This window comes from Xenopus tropicalis, chromosome 1 (assembly GCF_000004195.4).
Source record: "Xenopus tropicalis strain Nigerian chromosome 1, UCB_Xtro_10.0, whole genome shotgun sequence".
NCBI classification, from domain to species: Eukaryota; Metazoa; Chordata; class Amphibia; order Anura; family Pipidae; genus Xenopus; species Xenopus tropicalis.
In genome coordinates this window covers 110,791,309-110,801,250 of record NC_030677.2, presented here as the reverse complement: position 1 = coordinate 110,801,250, position 9,942 = coordinate 110,791,309, and positions in this window count along the sequence as shown.

Sequence of the window (9,942 nt, the reverse complement as noted above, 5' to 3'; positions counted from 1 at the left end):
GCACAGCAGTGAAGAGCTAGCTTGTACGCGTCCGCTCTCTACAAAGTCTCTTCACAAAATGGCGGCGGTGACGTGCGTCCGGGAGCCGCCCTTTTGAGATCTCGCGTCTAGACTAGTTTTCACGCGAGACTCCCCCTTCGCGCCAAATACCTCCCGCGTCACTAAGAAAGTGCAGAGTATTAGCTGTATGCCAGGAATGGATGCCCTTTACTGGAACGGATCCCCTCCAGCCAACTATGGTTCAGGGTAAGAAACTGCCTGAATCCTGCGTCTTAACTGTGGTCCCTACAGCAAGGCATACAAAGCCTGGGTTGGACTAAACCCTTACAGTCTCCTTTGATGGGGCTAGTGCTGCCCTTACTAAATAAGCTATCTATTCTCACCACTCCTAGAGGGTGCTATTACATATGACTGACTGTGCTGGCTTTATCTCATTCACGGGGCCCTGTCCCCGACTTACAAATCAGCAGTTCTCTTTACTGGGGCCTAATTGCCTCAGGCTCAGTGACATGAAGCCTCAGGACAACATCAGCCAAAGAGGAAGACACTTCCTTGTGCCAGACACTATATAGTCTGCCAAGGGGAGTGGTCAACCTGGGCTAAACCTATAGGGGGTAGCCTAATACTGTAATCTGAGTGTAGAGGGCTCTGCCCTATTACAACACAGATAACATAAAGGTAGGGGATAACACCATAGGGAGCTTAACCCTATGGGTCCCTACACTTGTTTTGCCTCCAATCAGGATTAACTATATCTTAGTTGGGATTAAGTACAAGGTACTGTTTTATTACAGAGAAAAATTAGAATTATTTGCTTATAATGGAGAGATGGCCTTTCTGTAATTTGGAATTCTCTGTATAACGGATTTCCAGATAAGGGATCCCATACCTGTACCAAGTGTGATTACTGTTACTCAGATTTCCAGGGCCTTTATTGCTTAGCTCTCAGCCTTCTGCTTTTATATCATCATAGTATTTTCAATGACTGCGGCGCAGCGTATGCCATCCCTCCGGTGATTTACATTCTCGCCGGTGGGATGGCATTTTGGGGAGATTAGTCGCCTGCAACAAGGGAGATTTGTTGCGGGCGACTAATCTCCCCATGTGCCAAAGCCCTTAGGGGCAGAGTTACTAAAATGTTACATTTTCTCATTGTTTTCTTTTTTAAAAATTTGAAAAAACTCATTTCCACAAATGCCTGACATTTACTAAAAAGTCTTAACTGAAAAAGTACATTCAGGAAAAGCTCTGACTTTTTCAGATTGACTCACTGAAACCTCTACTTTTTCAAATTGCTAAACAAAAAAAAAACAGCATAAAAAATCCAAAAAAACCTCTAAAGTTAGAAGCAAAATACGATCCCCCAGGGAAGGGAAGAGACCTCTGCCATTGACTTCTACATGATCTTAACAAGTTTTAGCTGTCGAATTGTCAGATTCTAATTTTTAGCAGTTTTGTATAATAGTAATTCTAGAAAAACCCGGATCAACTAAAGCTAAATGGATTCCCCCATGTCTGCTGAAATTATCTACGAGTGCAAAACCATGAGAGAGAGTTTATTGTATGGTCCCCTTATGTACTTAGTTATCATTTTTCCCTTTAAAGGGGTTGTACACTGTTTGGATTACCCTGCTATCCTAAGACAATTTGCAGTTGGTCTTCATTTTTTATTATTTGTAGTTTTTTAGTTCATTTTCAGTTCAGGAGATCTCCAGTTTGGAGTTGGTTGCTAGGGTCCATATTACCTTAGCAACCAGGGAGTGGTTTGGATGAGAGATTGGTATATGAATAGGAGAGGGCCCAAACAAAAAAGAAAGTTATAAAAAGTAAAAATAACAATAAAAATGTAGCCTCACAGAGCAATAGCTTTTTTGCTACTGGGGTCAGTGACCCCCATTTAAAAAAATGCTCCACCCCTTTAGGTGGGGTATAAGGGGCTTGCATATTTTTAAACCCCAAATGCTTATCAACATTGAATCTTATCTGCCATTTAGCTGCCCAGTTAACCAGTTTGTACAGATATCCTTGCAAGGATGCTACATTCTGGATAAAATGAATTGGATTGTATAGTTTTGTGTCATTGGCAAACACAGATACTGTGCTTACAATGCATCCCAAGTCATGAATGAACATATTAAATAATAGTGACCCCAATGTGGCCCTGCATTAAAAGCCCTACTCTAAGCTGAAAATGTACCACTAACAACAGTGATTCCCAACCAGTGACTCGGGGGCAACATGTTGCTCACTAACCCCTTGGATGTTGCTCTCAGTGCCCCCAAACCAGGTAGTTATTTTTGAATTCCTGACTTGGTGGCAAGTTTTGGTTGAATAAAAACAAGATTTACTACCAAATAAAGCCTCCTGTAAGCTGATAGTGTGCATAGAGGCCCCTAATAGCCAATCTTAGCCCTTATTTGGCACCTCCATGAACTTTTATGATGCTTGTGTTGCTCTCCAAGTCTTTTTACATTTGACTGTGGCTCACGAGTAGGAAAAGTTGGGGATCCCTGAATAAAAACCACCGTCTGTACACAATGCTTCAGCCAGTTTCCTATCCATGTGCAAGCACACGACATTGCTTTACCCTATGGGCTAATGATACATTCATTCTGGTGTACTATTTGAAAACAAACTTGTATGAATATACTCCCTCTTGACCTGAATGTTATTCTTATCTACATTCTAATATTCTATCTAGTCTGCAATGTGTAATAGTGGAATACAATCTTGTCTCACTGTTTTTGTCTGGAATTCAACCTACCCATGTCCATTCACTCTATGCCCAATATCTTCTTGGAATTCACAAGGTAGGGAAATTGGTTATAGAAGTCCTTTACTTGTACTTGTACCTATTAAAAACCTTAGTGCAGTATTTGTGATTTCCATTGAGGTATGGCCTAGATTTAGGGGAAGCTGCAGACAGAATAATATTACAGTTTGAACTGAAGTATTAAAGGTGGCGTAAACCTTCAAATTAAAAATAATGTGAAGCTCTGTTCCAGCCTGCACCTAAATAAAATGAATAGGCTAATAAGATACAGAAGCTGTAGGACTGTGTACTGTAAGAGCATTTCTGTTTTGCGGTGGATTACTTGGGGAAGTGGATAATTGTATTTTTTGCTCACTGCATTTTTTCCCATTTGCCCTCCCAAAGTTTTTTTACTGGGAAGAACACTGGCTATAGGGGTCATTTACAATTCTGCCATGTACTTTGCACATAATTCAGAAGTGCAAGGTACAGAGCAACAGTAGGTGCAGCCAGCAATAGGAAGCCTTCCTGAAAAGGCAGCTAATAGTTCAGGCAACCAGAGCAGCCTTCACAAGCTAAGCACAATCTTGTATTCTGAGTGAAAGCCCTACTGCATACTGGGAGCTAAAAATCACAAATATCAACTCTATCACAGGGTTCCTAGTGACTCATTGAGCAGCCTATAATAACGGATAGAACAAGATATAATGTCTACTAGTCTCCTGTGACCTCAGCGGTTAGTCATGTCCTCAAGGACTGAATCGGGAGGCCATTTGCTAAATCTGTGGGAGCTGGGAGGGGAGAATGTGGAGGACTATTGGTGAGCTGGGGCGGATGGATTAGCTATTACAAATTTACCGGCAAATACAGTACATTGTCAGTAAATTTCTAACACTGGCCCCAGCCATGGTAGGTATTTTACCCCCAGATGGCAACCCTATGTGTGTTGCTCACCTGTTTGCACAGAACAAACTTGAGTTATTCCATTGTGGTGTAAGATGAGACTTGATACCTGCTACATAAAGTCAACCCACCCCCAACCATAACTCACGCTTTTGACCCGTAACCTGTCAAACCTCTGTATATATAAACCGGTGTCAACACTGCCCCTCTCTGATGTCACAAAAGGGGTGGGGCTCGCAGACGGAAATCTATAAATACTAAGCTCTGGAGGTGGGCACATGATACAGTTCAGCCCCAACCCACTCCCGGCCTGCCAAAGTTGTGTGGATGGTTTCGGGCCAGCCCGCACATCACTACTAGGACTAGTATTGAAACTTAATCATTCTTTTCTTTATCAAAAATGAAAATGTAATCTAACACAGGAACCATTCCCAGCAAAATGCCAATAAGAGCCACACTACCTAACTTTGGGAGCACAACCTGTCTCACTAACAGTCATGCAAAAATGTACTCTTTGTAAAACATCAAGCACTCCTTTTACACTCTGTCACATTAAGAGTTAATACTCACTGCCAAGTCGGCTTCTAATGCTCTATAATGAATTTTCAGGTGAGTCCAGCATTCGCAGACACACAGTGCAACTCCCAGCCCTTTTGGACTCTCTGGTAGGGACTCCCCTGCAGGTATTTGTTTCTCCAGAAAGGATTCCTTTACAGAATCTTTATCTCTCCAAGCACAGTATCTGCCTTTCCTGTACCTCCCTGTCCCGAAGGATAACTTCTGGTGGGGCTTTCCAGCTCTCTAGGCTCACATGAAGCTACATTAGGAAAACTGTGCAGGTCTCAGTAACACTGACACTGCAATTGCCGCCCCCATGATGGCGCGCCCCGCCTCTTCCCCACCCTATAATGTCACGGTCCCGCCCTCTGCCCGGCTAAGAAAGCCAGCAGAGGTGGCAACCCTACAGCTACCTGAGCTCTCTCCTCCTGACTTCCTTTGCCAGGCTTTCAGCTTCCACTTCCTTTTGGTGGTGGCAGCTTTGCAACTTCCTGCAGCCCTGACATTGATATTCAGCTGGTTGCTAGAGGGCTGTCGACTCACAAGTGATTGTTTCTGTACTGGGGTTCTACTGCGTTCCACCACAGGGGAGTGCAGAAACAAACACATTCCATTGTTGCCTATTTTCCTATACTCACACAGGCGCATGTAAGTGCTGAACCCAGGAGCAATACAAAAACAAATACATTCCATTGTTCCCTATGTGTCGCTACTCACACATGTAAGCGCAGAAGGCAGGTGGAATACAGCGAACACGTTCGCTTATTCGATGCTTACATGAGCCCGTGAGTAAAGGCACTTAGGGAAGAACAGAATGCGCTCCTTCCTACGCTTCTCTGTAGAGGAACCAGGGGCGCTGCTGCCATAAAAGTTAGCTCTCTAGCTCTCTGCACTAGCAATGCGCCCCCCCCCCCCCCCCCCGACGCGAAAAAGCTAAAAGGGGGGGAGCCACCTCAGGCAGCTAGGACCCCTGAGGTGGAGCTGGGTGGAACACAGGAAAAAGTACCACAGGGGAACGCTTGTAAGTGTAGGTAGGTAGTGCTGGGTCCCTGCACTTATCCCCCTCCTGCTGCTGTTCCCTGTAGGGGATCAGGCACTGAGACTGTGTCTGTGTGTGGTGAGCTGCTGCCTAGCAACAAGCAGAACAGCAAGCTCAGGGCTGCAGGAAGTTGCAAAGCAGCCTGGGAGTGACAAAGGAAAAGGAAGCTGGAACGCTTGGGAGAGGAGGAGAAAGTTCCAGAGCTCCAGAAGCTGCAAGTGGGCTCAGAGAGAGGAGCAGCACAAAGAGAAGCTGGCCTTTGGAACAGGCTGGTACAGGGAAGGCAGATCCTGTACCTGGAGAGACAGAGATCCTGTGAGGAGTCCTGACTGGAGGAACAAACACCTGCAGGGGAATCCCATCTGAGTACCTAAAGGGGCTAGTAGTCGCACTGTGTGTCTGTAGGTGCTGGACTCGCCTGAAGGTTCTGTGTGAAGCATCCACAGAGATCCCTGGAGTGAGTATAATTAAACTGACAGTAATAAAGGAGCGCTTGAAGATTTAAAGTATATAGACTGTTTCCTGTGGACTGAGCTAAAGGACTTTACATAGTTAGTGAGATAGCTTGCGCTGGCAAAGATAGTAAGGCCCTTATTTCCACTTTGATAGGAGTGTTATGTGTATTAGTTTCCCCTTTATTTCAGATAAAATTATTTAGTTTATCAAGTACTGTGTATGCATTATTATTGTTCCTAGTGGGGCCACCCGTAGGTGCACTCCCGGATCCCACTAGGTGGAGGCACTGCGCTAATAAGTACCAGGTACCCAGTCTCTCCCAATACCACTGCGGAGTGATTAAGGTTTGTCCCGTGCCATCAGGTAGGTGCCACACACGTGGAGTGTAACACTGTCAGAAGTGCCAGAAGCGGTGAGGATAGGGTTACATAAGTATGAGCCCTTAAAAAGACACAGCCCTTAAGAAGCCCTAAAGGACATTTTTCACCCCTATATTGTTTCCCCCCACCAGAGGTGTGGGCTAATAGAGCCCATGCTCCAGATAGAGGAAACAATCATTTTTCTAAAAACAAAACAAAAAAAACTGTACCTGCCATTGCTGGGCTACCCACACCGAGAGAAAGCCCCCAATGTGGGCAGCCATGTTGGGGCACACGCATGCGCATGGAAATACATGGAAAGGGAATACAGAAGCCTGGTATACAATAAAACCAGATGCATATGCATACCACCCACCTTGATTTCTGCAGGACAGTCCCCATTTTTACTACAAAACCCAGTCCCAGATCGCAGTTTAATTCTCAATTTAAAAGATGGGGGGGGAAAATGGGTGTGCATACCACTGTTGAACGCACAACCGTCTGATATTTCAGGTGTTTCAGCTAGCCAAAGGAAGGCCGAGAGAGACAAGCAGAATGTGTGTGGCACTCTGCTTGTGCAAGTGTAAATTAGGTAATCTGTCAATTTATTTTGGTCTTACTGTCATGTATGGTGTTAACAGAGCGCTCATTGGCCATTTCTGCAGTGATCTTAGTGGCACGCCTGCTTTTTTTTTCAATTGTTTTTGTTGTTTTGATGGCCATGGCATTTGGGGTGTGGATAAAAACAAAAACTGCAGTTATGCGTAGCACACCAGTTAACTGTGTCCCTCTTTTTAGTTTTCATATGTGTGTTTGTATGAAGATGGCATGCTGCAAAAAATGTGCCTATGCACTAGAAACCTGAATGCAGAACAGAGCTGGCACCCTCTTCAAGTTTCACACGCCACAAATAGGAACACACTGCACCTGAATGTTGGTAAATCACATTTAATGTTTTACCCTGATTATTTGTGACAATACAGTAAATGCACAAAAATGGAAGCATGAGTTTATATATTGTGCTGTGTGCAAGTTAAAAAAACCTAAATTCAACAAATTTTTGTGAATGGCTGTAATAGTAATAACATTTGTATTTACCAAAGGTAGGCAGCAGTAGGCAATATACTGAAAAAAAGAGAAACAGTAGGTCAAGTGGCAAAGTGTTGTGGTTTACTCTATTTTATAGAGTAGGTTTCTAGACATTCTGATCACTGGAACTTACCCTTGAAAATCCTTTACATAGACACAGCACATAAAGCAATGTTGAAATATATATCTTAAAAAAAAAGACATTATGGTACATACATTATTGTAATTGATGGTGCCAGCCGGACTTTTCCTCCATTACCTATGTCCCACAGAGAGAAGAACTGCAATGCTTTCTTTTTTTCTATTCCCTAGACTAAAATAAGGGGGAAAGAAATATATTATAAACATAGGGCCAATTTAAATTACAAAAAATGGGCCATCATTTTCTACAGTATATTAAAAGCATGTGAAAAAGTGGTACAAATTAGGAGGACTTAAACACTGGAAACTAACGATATGTAATTTAATACATTTTTTTCTTTATATCACAAGTGTTCTGGTCCTGTTGACAAATACATATATAATATATGGACAAAATAAATTGTAAATATTGATTTTTTTTTTACATTCTGTACATTTCTCATGTTTATATTGCTTTCCATGCTGGCACTGTGTGAATGAATTGCAATAGCAGTAATGAAATAACCTAGGGGTCACTTTGCTGCCTAGTGGGTTTACTGTGCCAAATACTGTTTAACAGCTAATATGTTGTGCAATAAGATTTGAAAGGAGACAAGTAAGTTAGAATTCTTTCTGGATTTTTGTTTAATTTATTTAAGAGACTCACACCATCGTACCAACATTTCTTTAGTTCTATTCAATATAGAGCATAAAATGATGCAGTGTGTATGGTACAACACCTCTTGCTTTAGTCTGTCTGCAGTTCCTCCTAGGTCCCAGGTCTAGACTGGAATTAAAAATAGGCCCTGGCAATTCAAGTAAACAAAGGTCCAAACAGCCCACTGAATAGTGACTGCCAGTCTCTGTGCCAGTTTCAAAGAGGGTGAAAGGCGGGGTACAAAGTGCCAAAAAATTATGCACTGCATCCATTGGCATAACAATGACACCCTGAGCCCTCCCCACAGGAAAAAACTTCAGAAGGGCCAGGAGCCCACCTACCCAACCCTCCCTCCACCTGCAAGTCTGCTCACGTCCCCCACTCTCCGGCCATTCGTGCTGAATAGGAAAGAGAGCGGCTGGACGAGGGATACTTCTTAGACCTACGGGGGAAGCAGCCCCCAGGGTCCGGGTCCTTCGGGGCTGCAGGGTCTGCTTCCTCTATAGTTAAGCACTGACTGCATCGATTTTTTGCAATTTGCACCCTGCCTTTTACTTAGTAAATGAGCCCTTATCTGTCTTGCATTTTTCTGCACACCTCCTGTATTCAGTTTGCTGTGGGGTTGCTGACTGAATTTTAGAGAGACAAATGCCTGGTATTAACAGTCTAAGGGCTCTTATACACAGGCGTTTTTTTTTGTGCATCTAAAAATGCCTGCCAAGCCAAGTTAAAATGCATATAATTGTGTTGTGTTCAACACGCATCTCTCTAGTTTATGTTATTATGAATGGGTATCAAGAGAAAAAAAGTGCAGCATGTTGTGTTTAAAAAGCCTGTACCCAGAGCCACTGCTTTGGCCGAGGTGCACATGGAGAAGATTATGGATTTAATCATGGAAACAATCGTGTATGTATTTTGGAACGAAAATCTGCTCTGATCGCCTGCCCCTAGGCTGACAAAGTTTCTAAGTGCAGGCACATTAAAGAGCTTTTAGGAGCACAGGGGCGGATTCTCAACCTGCCCTTATCTGCAGGCCGTGAATCTGCAGATACATTTTGATGCCATAAAAAATGGGATCAGTGGAATATAACCTCTGATGGACCGTGGCTAGCTTTATTTCATCAGACCATTCTGTCTCTTTTTTACTCTGGCAGTTGATCGGCATACTAATTACTGGCTAGACTAGACTGTTGCTCCATTGATTCTTGGGCTAACTCACCTTTTTACCTGGTCTTGCTCCTTTTTTTGTCTCCTTTCCATAAACTGCTTCCTGGCTGGCTGACTGCCTTCTTTACCTGGACTGTTAACCCTGTCACTGCTCTATCCATACACTGCACCTACCTGGATCACACCTGTTCAGTCTCAACTGATTCCAAGTTCCTTATTAATTTTAAAACTTAGGGCTCTCTTCACTTCTTGTATCTGTTATTGATTGCTTTATATGTTACTCTGTATGTCCAGTGTATGAAACCCACTTATTGTACAGCACTGCGGAATATGTTGGCGCTTTATAAATAAATGTTAATAATAATAATACCTTCACCCAATATAGTGAAGCTCTCCTGCTGTTCTCAACAACCCCAGAATGTTTCTTCCACTGTTCCCTGCGCCCCCACCCCCAGGAATCCTGTCTATCACATATTGCTATTTCTCAGTCACAAATATGTATCTGAGACTGTTTGTGCTTGATTTACTTGTTACCTGCAAAAGACAGAAAACAACTGTTAACTTCCAGCTCCTTTATCGGACAAGACATTAGACGTGCAAATGGTTTTTTTTCCATTGAAGCAGTAGTATTGAAATCGATCGGATTGAAAGCGTCCGAATGCGTTTTTTTCGTAATGATCGGTATTTTGCGACTTTTTCGTAAATTGTCGAAACTTTTTCGTAGCCGTTACGACTTGCGCGAATTGTCGCGACTTTTTCGCAGCCATCGCGAAAAAGTCGGAAAGGTTTGCCCGCCGTTTACTAGTGCTCAATACGAAAAAGTTGCAACAATTCACACAAG